General features: G+C 35.5%; 1 pseudogene across 1 annotated transcript; it reads right to left on the reverse strand.

Annotated features, from left to right (window-relative positions):
• Nucleotides 1–6988: 6988 nt before the first annotated feature.
• LOC308513735 (tubulin alpha-1D chain-like) lies at nt 6989–7722 on the reverse strand (annotated as a pseudogene). Its single transcript has one exon. The product of its transcript is annotated as a tubulin alpha-1D chain-like (transcript).
• Nucleotides 7723–8961: the final 1239 nt, after the last annotated feature.

Below are 8961 nucleotides of genomic sequence, written 5' to 3' on the forward strand. Positions count from 1 at the left end.
CAGTGTTAGCGATCGCCATATCTATAAGTGGTTTGACCAAAGGTGTCCAAGAATATGCCTCTATTTAACAAAATAATTTATTTTAAAGAAACAATGGGCTTTCGCATTACCATAAATAAAACCTTCACAGGGCATAAGACATGTTTAAGATGTGTTCTTTCAAGTAAAAGTACATGTGAGAGGAGAGAGCAGTTAATAAGACAGGATACGGAACAGTCTTCATCATGGTGAAGTTTCTGCCTTGACCTCCCACAGTGTGTTCTGATTTCTGTCTTGAAACTCTCTTGAAAACGGAAGCTTCCCAACAGCAGTGCCAACACCTCTAAGTGCCTGAGCATGGGGTCTGGCAAGGAAGGCTTCTCTAGCTTGCAAATACTTATCTTCTCAGTTTACCTTGATCCTTGATTCTATATAGGGATGGGTAGAATGCAAATAGGTTATATTTCAAATGATATGGTAATCCAATATAAACATTTACAATTAAAAACACATAGGCAAGTTTATCAGATTAATAAAATAAATTCTGAGGGAATTCTTCATCAATTTAAGGATAGGACAAACCATCCAGAGGAAAAAATAAAACCCTCCTATTGAAACCCTAGCTGGTTTGTCTCAGTGGATAGAGCGTCATCCTGCAGACTGCAGGGTCCCAGGTTTGATTCCAGTCAAGGGCACATGGCTGGGTTGTGGACTCAGTACCGGGGAGTGGGGGGAAGTGTGCAGGAGGCAGCTGATCGATGATTCTCTCTCATCATTGATGTTTCTATCTCTTTTTCCCTCTCCCCTCCTCTCTGAAACTAATAAAAATATATTTTCAAAAACCCTTCTATTGAAGACTAGCAGGAGAGGAGACCTGGCACAAACTGTAGCGTGATGACACTACAAAGGAAGGTGAAGAGAAAGGATTATTCAGGGGATAACTTTTGTCTCAGGCAGTGATGGCGAACCTATGACACGCGTGTCAGAGGTGACACGCGAACTCATTTCTTTGGTTGATTTTTCTTTGTTAAATGGCATTTAAATATATAAAATAAATATCAAAAACACAAGTCTTTATTTTACTATGACACGGCACCAGAGTTAAGTTAGGGTTTTTCAAAATGCTGACACGCCGAGCTCAAAAGGTTCGCCATCAACTGATCTAGGGCAAAAGATTATTTTTAGTGCACATCTACAAACTAAGCAGCAACATTTGGGTTGAGTTTGAAGCCTACATAATTCAGATTAACAAACAATGGTTGCCTTGTTGATTGGATCATTTGGTTAATTTAGAGAACCCAATGAAGGGAGAAACTTAATCACACAAGTTTAAAGTACTTTGCAGTATTTCAAAAATTTCACTTAAAAAATAGTTGCAGAACAAGATAATGATTTACAAAATTTGGTTATTTACAACAATTAGTGTGGGATATTGTTTAAATTGATGCATTTTGTGATGTAATCTGAAAAAAGATAAGTAGAATAGACACTATACAGGAATTGCTTATCTTTACCAGTATTGCACATCTTTTCAAAAGCTCAGTCATCTTTTCGATTACTTTATTATTTGTCTTTAAATTCTATAAACAAAATTAAAAATATTGCCAAAACTTAAGAGAAGTTAATAGCATTAAGAAATATTCTCTAACAAAGTGAAGGAAAATATAATACTTCATTAACTATAAGGGGATTTGACAGTAAATATGTATGCTCTCCAAGTTTTTTATTAATATGAAGAAAACATTCACACTCTAAAGCAGAAGTGATAATGCAACAATTTAAAACAACAAAAATGCCTCTATGAATATTAAGTCAATAACTTTCTTTGGAAATATAAAATGTGCTTTGCACAGAAAATTAATGTGGTTTGTTGCATGTAAATTACCATTTTTTAAACAAAAGATATCCTCAACAACCATTTTAATCTTTGCTATATTTTACATACAGTACTTTCAAAGTCATATTTCAGTGTTGACATATTTCAAATAAAGAAAATGGACTGTTGTAATCCTTTGTATGCTGTTTTCATTCAATTAGCTCTATCTTTCTTTTTCTAAGCAAACAAGATGGCAATTTACTCAAAGTCAACCCATAATAACATATATCAGCCAGAGTTGAACAAACACAGTGTTGCTCATGCTACACCTTTTAAAATCAAACAATTTTAAATAAAAGCAAACATGAACATAAATAGTGTTTCCCTGTGGGATTTTACTGTTGACAGAAAAAATGATAAAAACAAAAATGGTTTGAATTTGTAAGGAAGTTAAATTATTCAGGAAATGTTTTATTAACTGATAGCAGAGAGAACAGCATGTTGGTCTTTGTATTATGCAGTAATGAAAGAATAAAATATATGATTTGTGGCTTATTTTAAAAGCACGCACCAAAAACTCTTCCTAGCCGTATTAAAATTACACATGGTAGTTGAAAACCACATTCTTATCAAGCACTCACAAAAATATAATTCTGTTTAAATATCTGTGTGTATTTTTTCTTAAATGTTAGTTGCAACATTTCAAAGGTGAAAGAAAAAGTTGTTTGCCAGTACAGAGTTTTGAGAGGGCTCGTGGTCTATATTTTCAACATATTACAACAGAAATCCAAGGGAAGCAGAATCTTCAACCACAAATAGATACTTTTATTTCTTTTAACATTTTCTCTTTGGGATCTTGAACTGTCAGCTGCCTAAAAATATTACTCTTCTATGATAAAAATGAAAGGTTATGACCTACAAAATATTATTGATAGGACATTTATTTGCTCTTAATTTAGATGAACTAAAAATGATGTTAAACAAATGAGAAGTCTGTAAATGTTTACAATTGGATATTTATACCAAATTGTATGAACAAAAGTGGGATTCCTTATAAAGTTAAATTATTTGATATAATCTTGTGCCAAATCATGTAAGCTAAACAAATGTATTAAAAATAAAAATAAAATGCCCAGCTGGTGTAGCTAGCTCAGCGGTTGAGCATCGATGCAGGAACCAAGAGGTCACTGGTTCGATTCCTGGTCAGGGCATATGCCCCAGTTGTGAGTTTGATTGTCTGTGGGGATCATGCAAGAGGCAGCTGATTAATGATGTTTCTCTCTCTTTGATGATTCTATCTCTCTATCCCTCACCCTTCCTCTCTCTCTAAAAAAATCAATAAAAACATAAAAAAGAAAGACAACTAGAGTTTCTCTAAAAAAATAAAAAAAAGTAATATGTAAAAGTAAAAAATAAAAGTAATAAAAGTAATCTGCCCTTATATAGTTTAAATTACATCTATAATAATAAAAGCATAATATGCTAATTAGACCGGGCAGCCAAATGACCTTCCGGACCTCATTCCAGATGTCATTCCTGACATCCTTTGGACAAAGCTGTGGCAGTGGGGGCAAGGCAGAGGCAGAGGCAGTTAGGAGCAATTAGGAAGGCAGTTGAGTGGTTAGGAATGATCAGGCAGGCAGGTGAGCAGTCAGGGGTGATCAGGCAGGCAGGCAAGTGGTTAGGGGCAATGAGGCAGGCAGGCAGAGTGTTTAGGGCAATGAGGCAGGCAGGCAGGTGAACGTTTAGGAGCCAGTGGTCCAGGATTATGAGAGAGCTGTTCGACTGCCAGTTTAGGCCCAAAACTGCAGGGATCCGACTGCCGGTTTAGGCCCAATCAGGCCTAAACCGGCAGTCAGACATCCCCCAAGGGGTCCCAAATTACAAGAGGGTGCAGGCCGGACTGAGGGACCTCTACTCCCCACGCACAAATTTCATGCACTGGGCTTCTAGTATTAATATAACAAAAATTTTGAAGTATATACTCCAGGGCTTGGATTCTAGATCCTCTATTTACTAGATATGTGACATTTGGGATATTACTAATTTTTATTCCAATTTAAATTTATTTTTGATAAATTTATTTATCAAAAATAGACACAATAAATGGCTAGAGTGACAGTGAAATATTAAATGCATTTAGGAGATCTAGCATAAAAGATGCCTTATTAATTGGTCAGCCTTTATTGCTCATTTTAGTTATCCTGTACACTGTAGAGTGCTTGCTCATGGTCCCTGGAAAAAATGAGTAAAGAAAGAAAAAGAGTTAACCTTATGTCAATTTTAGTAAAATGTATGTCTTTCCTTCAGCATTCTTGGTATCCTGATTGAGAATACGACCTGAATTGTTCATATATTTATAGAACTTTATATATGAACTTGTTAAGTGTTTGGATTAAGAAGTAGAAATGCTGAAAGGACTACTCTCCCATAAAGTTGGTAGCATTATAACTTGGCACAGCTTGTTTAGTATGTGGAACTTCATACAAGTGTTTTACAAAATGTATGTACAATATAAAATCAGCGTCAAGAAACATTTATAACTTTTGGCATGGTAATTCTGCTTCTGGTACTTCAATCACAAAATATAATAGAGAAAATGTAAAATAATACAAGCATAATGTTGTCACCATAGCATTATTTAATATGAGGAATAACTGAAAATAATCCTTACATAAGTTACAACATAGAGACTCTTATTGTGATGTGTGGCCTAAGATTAATGATTAATAAATATTAAGATGAAGAGAAAATACTAAGTCTGTAACAATAAACAGTTCTTTCAATTATTCCCTCAATGGAATATTATGCACATCTTGATGAATGCAGTTACATGAACAAAGACTCCTGGCATAACATTAAATGCATACGGGAAGGCTTAAAAGTACAGTAATATAACACCTAGCTTAAAAAGTAATGCAGGGAAAAAATTAAATAGGCTATTTAGATTTCTAGATGTTTAGTTTTCTTCTCTTCCATTTTTACGTGTTTATATTAATTATTATATTTAAAAAACAAAAAGAAAACATTTACAAAATAAATGTAGATTTGTATTTTCACTCTACTCTTCATTCTAATATTGAGAAGGTGTGAAAAGTTTGTTTATTGTTGTAATTGTCCACATATCTACCTACATCAAGTATTAGTCTTAAATCTACCTCCATCTCCCTTTTTATTTCCCATCTTGAGGAATTAGTTCCTGGCATCTTATACAGGAAAACATATATATTGTTGAAAAGAAATGAAGTATAAGAATTCTTGTTATCCAGTGTCAATATTCAGAGTAGAAGAATATATATATGCAGTAAGACCACAAAATTGTCATGCCATTGTTCAAATGGTTCACCTGAGACCAAGTTTAACTGTGTGTGACCATACATGGTGTGGACCCTGGATGTAAGGGATCATTTACCTGAACAGAACTGTTTGTGTAAGAATGACCTCTAGAAATCTTGCTAGGTGACAGTGTACTCACTCAACATATTTTGTAAAACATACCTTGTATTTGCTAAAGAGTAATCTAAGCAAACGCGCTGTTGTATCATATGCATGCAAAACTTTCATAGCAATAAGACTATTTCAAGACACTTTCACCAAATTCCTGGCAGGTGTCCAGAAAAACTCTTATTTCAATCTTCTTTTTTAGTAGGTTGTTTTATTTTTATGTGGATCTTTAAAACTAGTATTCTCAAATTATTTTGTAAATGCCTTAATATGTTCATACATAAATTAAAATGTAAAATGATGCCAGTTCTGTAACTAGCCCATGTACTGTGAGAAAATATTTCATTTATTCATAAATTATTCACACATGGAATCATGTAAGAATATTTAAATAAAAATAAATATGCTTCATTTTTTAAGAATGTGGGCCATCAACTTTATCCCTCACTCAAATTGTCCTCTCCATGGCTACCTTGGCTATCCACAAAGCAAAGCAAGGAAAGTTGGTAATGCTCAAATGAGTTTTATTATAGAGTATATTATTGTTTTATTAATGTGTTTTATTATAGTATTGGGCAGACTTCTGTTCAAATGTTGTCTGTTTGCCAAAATTTTATACTTATTTTGAGTCTACTTTCAAGTAGTATACATTAAAATTCTAGAAAAAAAAATCTGAAGTAACATAAAATCATTATTTGATTAATTTCCCAAAATAAAGTTTTTGATCAAAATTATAATATAGAGATATACCTAGAAATACTAGCAATATGTATAGGGATGATAATGAAGAATTATTAGATAAAGCTCAAAGAAGAAATAATGATAATATTTGTTAGGCCTCAATAATTTCCAAGGTACAGTGATAAATTCATTCACAAATAATATTTCATTTTAAATTTATAAAAAATAAAAAGTAATCTCGGTCAAGTGGCTCAGTTTGTTAGAGTGTCATACTGTTCGCCAAAAAGGTTGTCGGTTCAATTCCCTGTCAGGGCACATACCTAGGTTGTGGATTTAATCCCCAATCAGGGAGAGTATGGGAGGCAATCAATCAATGTTTCTCTCTCACATTGATGCTTCTCTCTCTCTCCTCTCTCTCTCTCTCTCTCTCTCTCTCTCTCTCTCTCTCTCTCTCTCTCTCTCTCCTCTCCCTTCCTCTCTCAAATCAATAAATATAACCTCGGTGTTTACATGTAAAGTAGTCTGATTTCTTTGGTAAATTTTCAGATGAGAAAAAAGGATCATAATAGTTAACAACTTGCTTTAGGTTTCTCAGAGTTGAAAATATTTTTTTTTTTGAAAGACAGGGAATACTTGATTCAAAACCAAACAGGGAAATAGTTTGTATAGATCCAACCTATCCAACTTTGTATAGGTTGGATCTATACAAAGTATTGTGTATTAAAACATATGTCAGTAATTGTATATGAAAGTATACACTGCTACATACAAATTAACTAATCAGACCACAATTTTTCTGTTTTTAAAACAGAATAAGTTTTCTTGCAAAAGGAGCACCATTTTGATATTTTTAAATATATTTTTATTTATTTCAGAGGGAGGAATAGAAACATCAATGATGAGACAGAATCATCAATTGGCTGCCTCCTGCATGCCCCTACTGGGAAGCAAGCACACACCCTGGGCGTGTGCCCTGACTGGGAATCAAATCACAACCTCCTAGTTCATGGGTCTGGTTGATGCTGAACCACTGAGCCACACCGGCGGGGCCGTTCTGATATTTTAACTTCAGTATTCCTTTTCTGCAACAGAATCCATAGCAACCTCCTCATAATCCTTCTCAAGGACAACCATGTCCTCACGGGCCTCAGAAACTCTTCTTCCTTCATGCGCTCACCCATGTACCAGTGAACAAAGGCACACTTGGCATACAGCAGGTCAAACTTGTGGGCCAAGCGAGCACAGGCCTCAGCAATAGCTGTAGTGTTGATCAGCATGCACACAGCTCGCTGTGCTTTGGCCAGGTCTCCACTAGGTACCACAGTGGGAGTCTGGTAATTAATGCTAACTTCGAAGCCAGCAGGGCACCAGCTTACAAATTGCATGATACACTTGGTCTTGATGGTGGCAATGGCAGCAATGACATCTTTGGGAACCACATTGCGATGGTAAAACAGGCAGTAAGCCATGTATTTAACCCTGGTGTGGGTCACATTTCACCAACTGGTTGGCTGGCTCCAAGCACGTATTTGTGATCCCTGCTACAGAAAGCTGTTCATGATAGGCTTTGTCAGCAGAGATGACAGGACATATGTGGCCAGAGGGAAGGGAATGCAGGGATAAGACATTGATTTGGTCAGGAATTCATACATATCAACATTGAGGGCTCCATCAAATCTGAGGGAAGCAGTGATGGAGGACACAATTTGACCTATCAGCCTATTCAGGTTATTATAGGTTATGTGCTCAATATGGAGGTTTCTATGACAGGTGTCATAGATGGCCTCATTGTCAACCATGAAGGCACAATTGGTCCAAGAAAAGATCAATGATTTTCTTGCCAATGATGTAGTGTCCGTCGGCATAGTTATTGGCAGCATCTTCCTGGCCTGTGATGAGCTGCTCAGGATGAAAAAGATGGCGGTAGTTACCAGTGCAAACTTCATCGGTGACTCTTGGCTCCAGATCTACAATCACTCCCCTGGGTATATGCTTGCCAGTGCCTGTCTCACTGAAGAAGGTGTTGAAGGACTCATCTCCGCTAACCCCACCACCAGCTCCAATGGTCTTGTCACTTGGCATCTGGCCATCAGGCTGGATGCCATCTTCTAGGCAACAGAGCTCTTAACAGGCATTGCTGATCTGGACACCGACCTGGCCAAAATGGATGAGGATGCACTCAGACATGGTTGCCACTTTGTGGCTGCCTAGCAGATGGCAGAGATCTCAGAATTGAATATCTTGATTGAATGACACCTTTTGTAAATACAAAAAGCACTTTTAACGTCACAAAATGTGGGTAATCATGACATATCATTCTAGCATATATAAAAGGTGCACATTGTCTGTGGGTGGCACTGGCATGCCAAAGCTAAATACAAATAAAGGAAAGCAGAATAAAGATGAACATGTATTTTATCAAAAATAGAAGACCTACAGATTGATTAAAATATCTAATATTTTCAAAATTTTCAGATAAGTTTTACCTGTAAAAACCTTATATAGATATAATTGATGGTATGTAAGCACAAAACACAATATTTTAATAACATAAGAGTTTTTTAAAATAAATTTAGAGACCCAGATTTTTACCCAGAAATTCAGAAAATAGAGAGTCTACGATTCTTAAAAGAATTTGTACAGGCAATCATATATCTTTCAAGGCAATACTAACCATGACACTAAGTACTTTAGTATTTGGAAAGGTGTACAATAAAAGTGATTGCTTAATGACAACTTTAAAATGAAAAATTTCTAGTCTAATTAAAAGAATGATAATTAATGGTAACTATATTGAACTCTTCTGGAGTTCTCATCCACTTTTTGTTACAAATCAAATCTAGGAATGTGTTATGCTTGTGTGTGTGTCTTCAAGACTTGAGCCAGTTAGTGATATATGATTTATTCAGCTATGTCTTACCTAAAATTTATGTCATTACTGTGGTATTATGTGACATATTGAGTTCTATCTGTGATACCTGAAGCCACCTTCAGGTACGGCCTGTGGTCCAGGCCCAAGAATTAAATGATACTATTGCTGC

The sequence above is a fragment of the Myotis nattereri genome, assembly GCF_964212035.1.
Source record: "Myotis nattereri genome assembly, chromosome: 2".
NCBI classification, from domain to species: domain Eukaryota; kingdom Metazoa; phylum Chordata; class Mammalia; order Chiroptera; family Vespertilionidae; genus Myotis; species Myotis nattereri.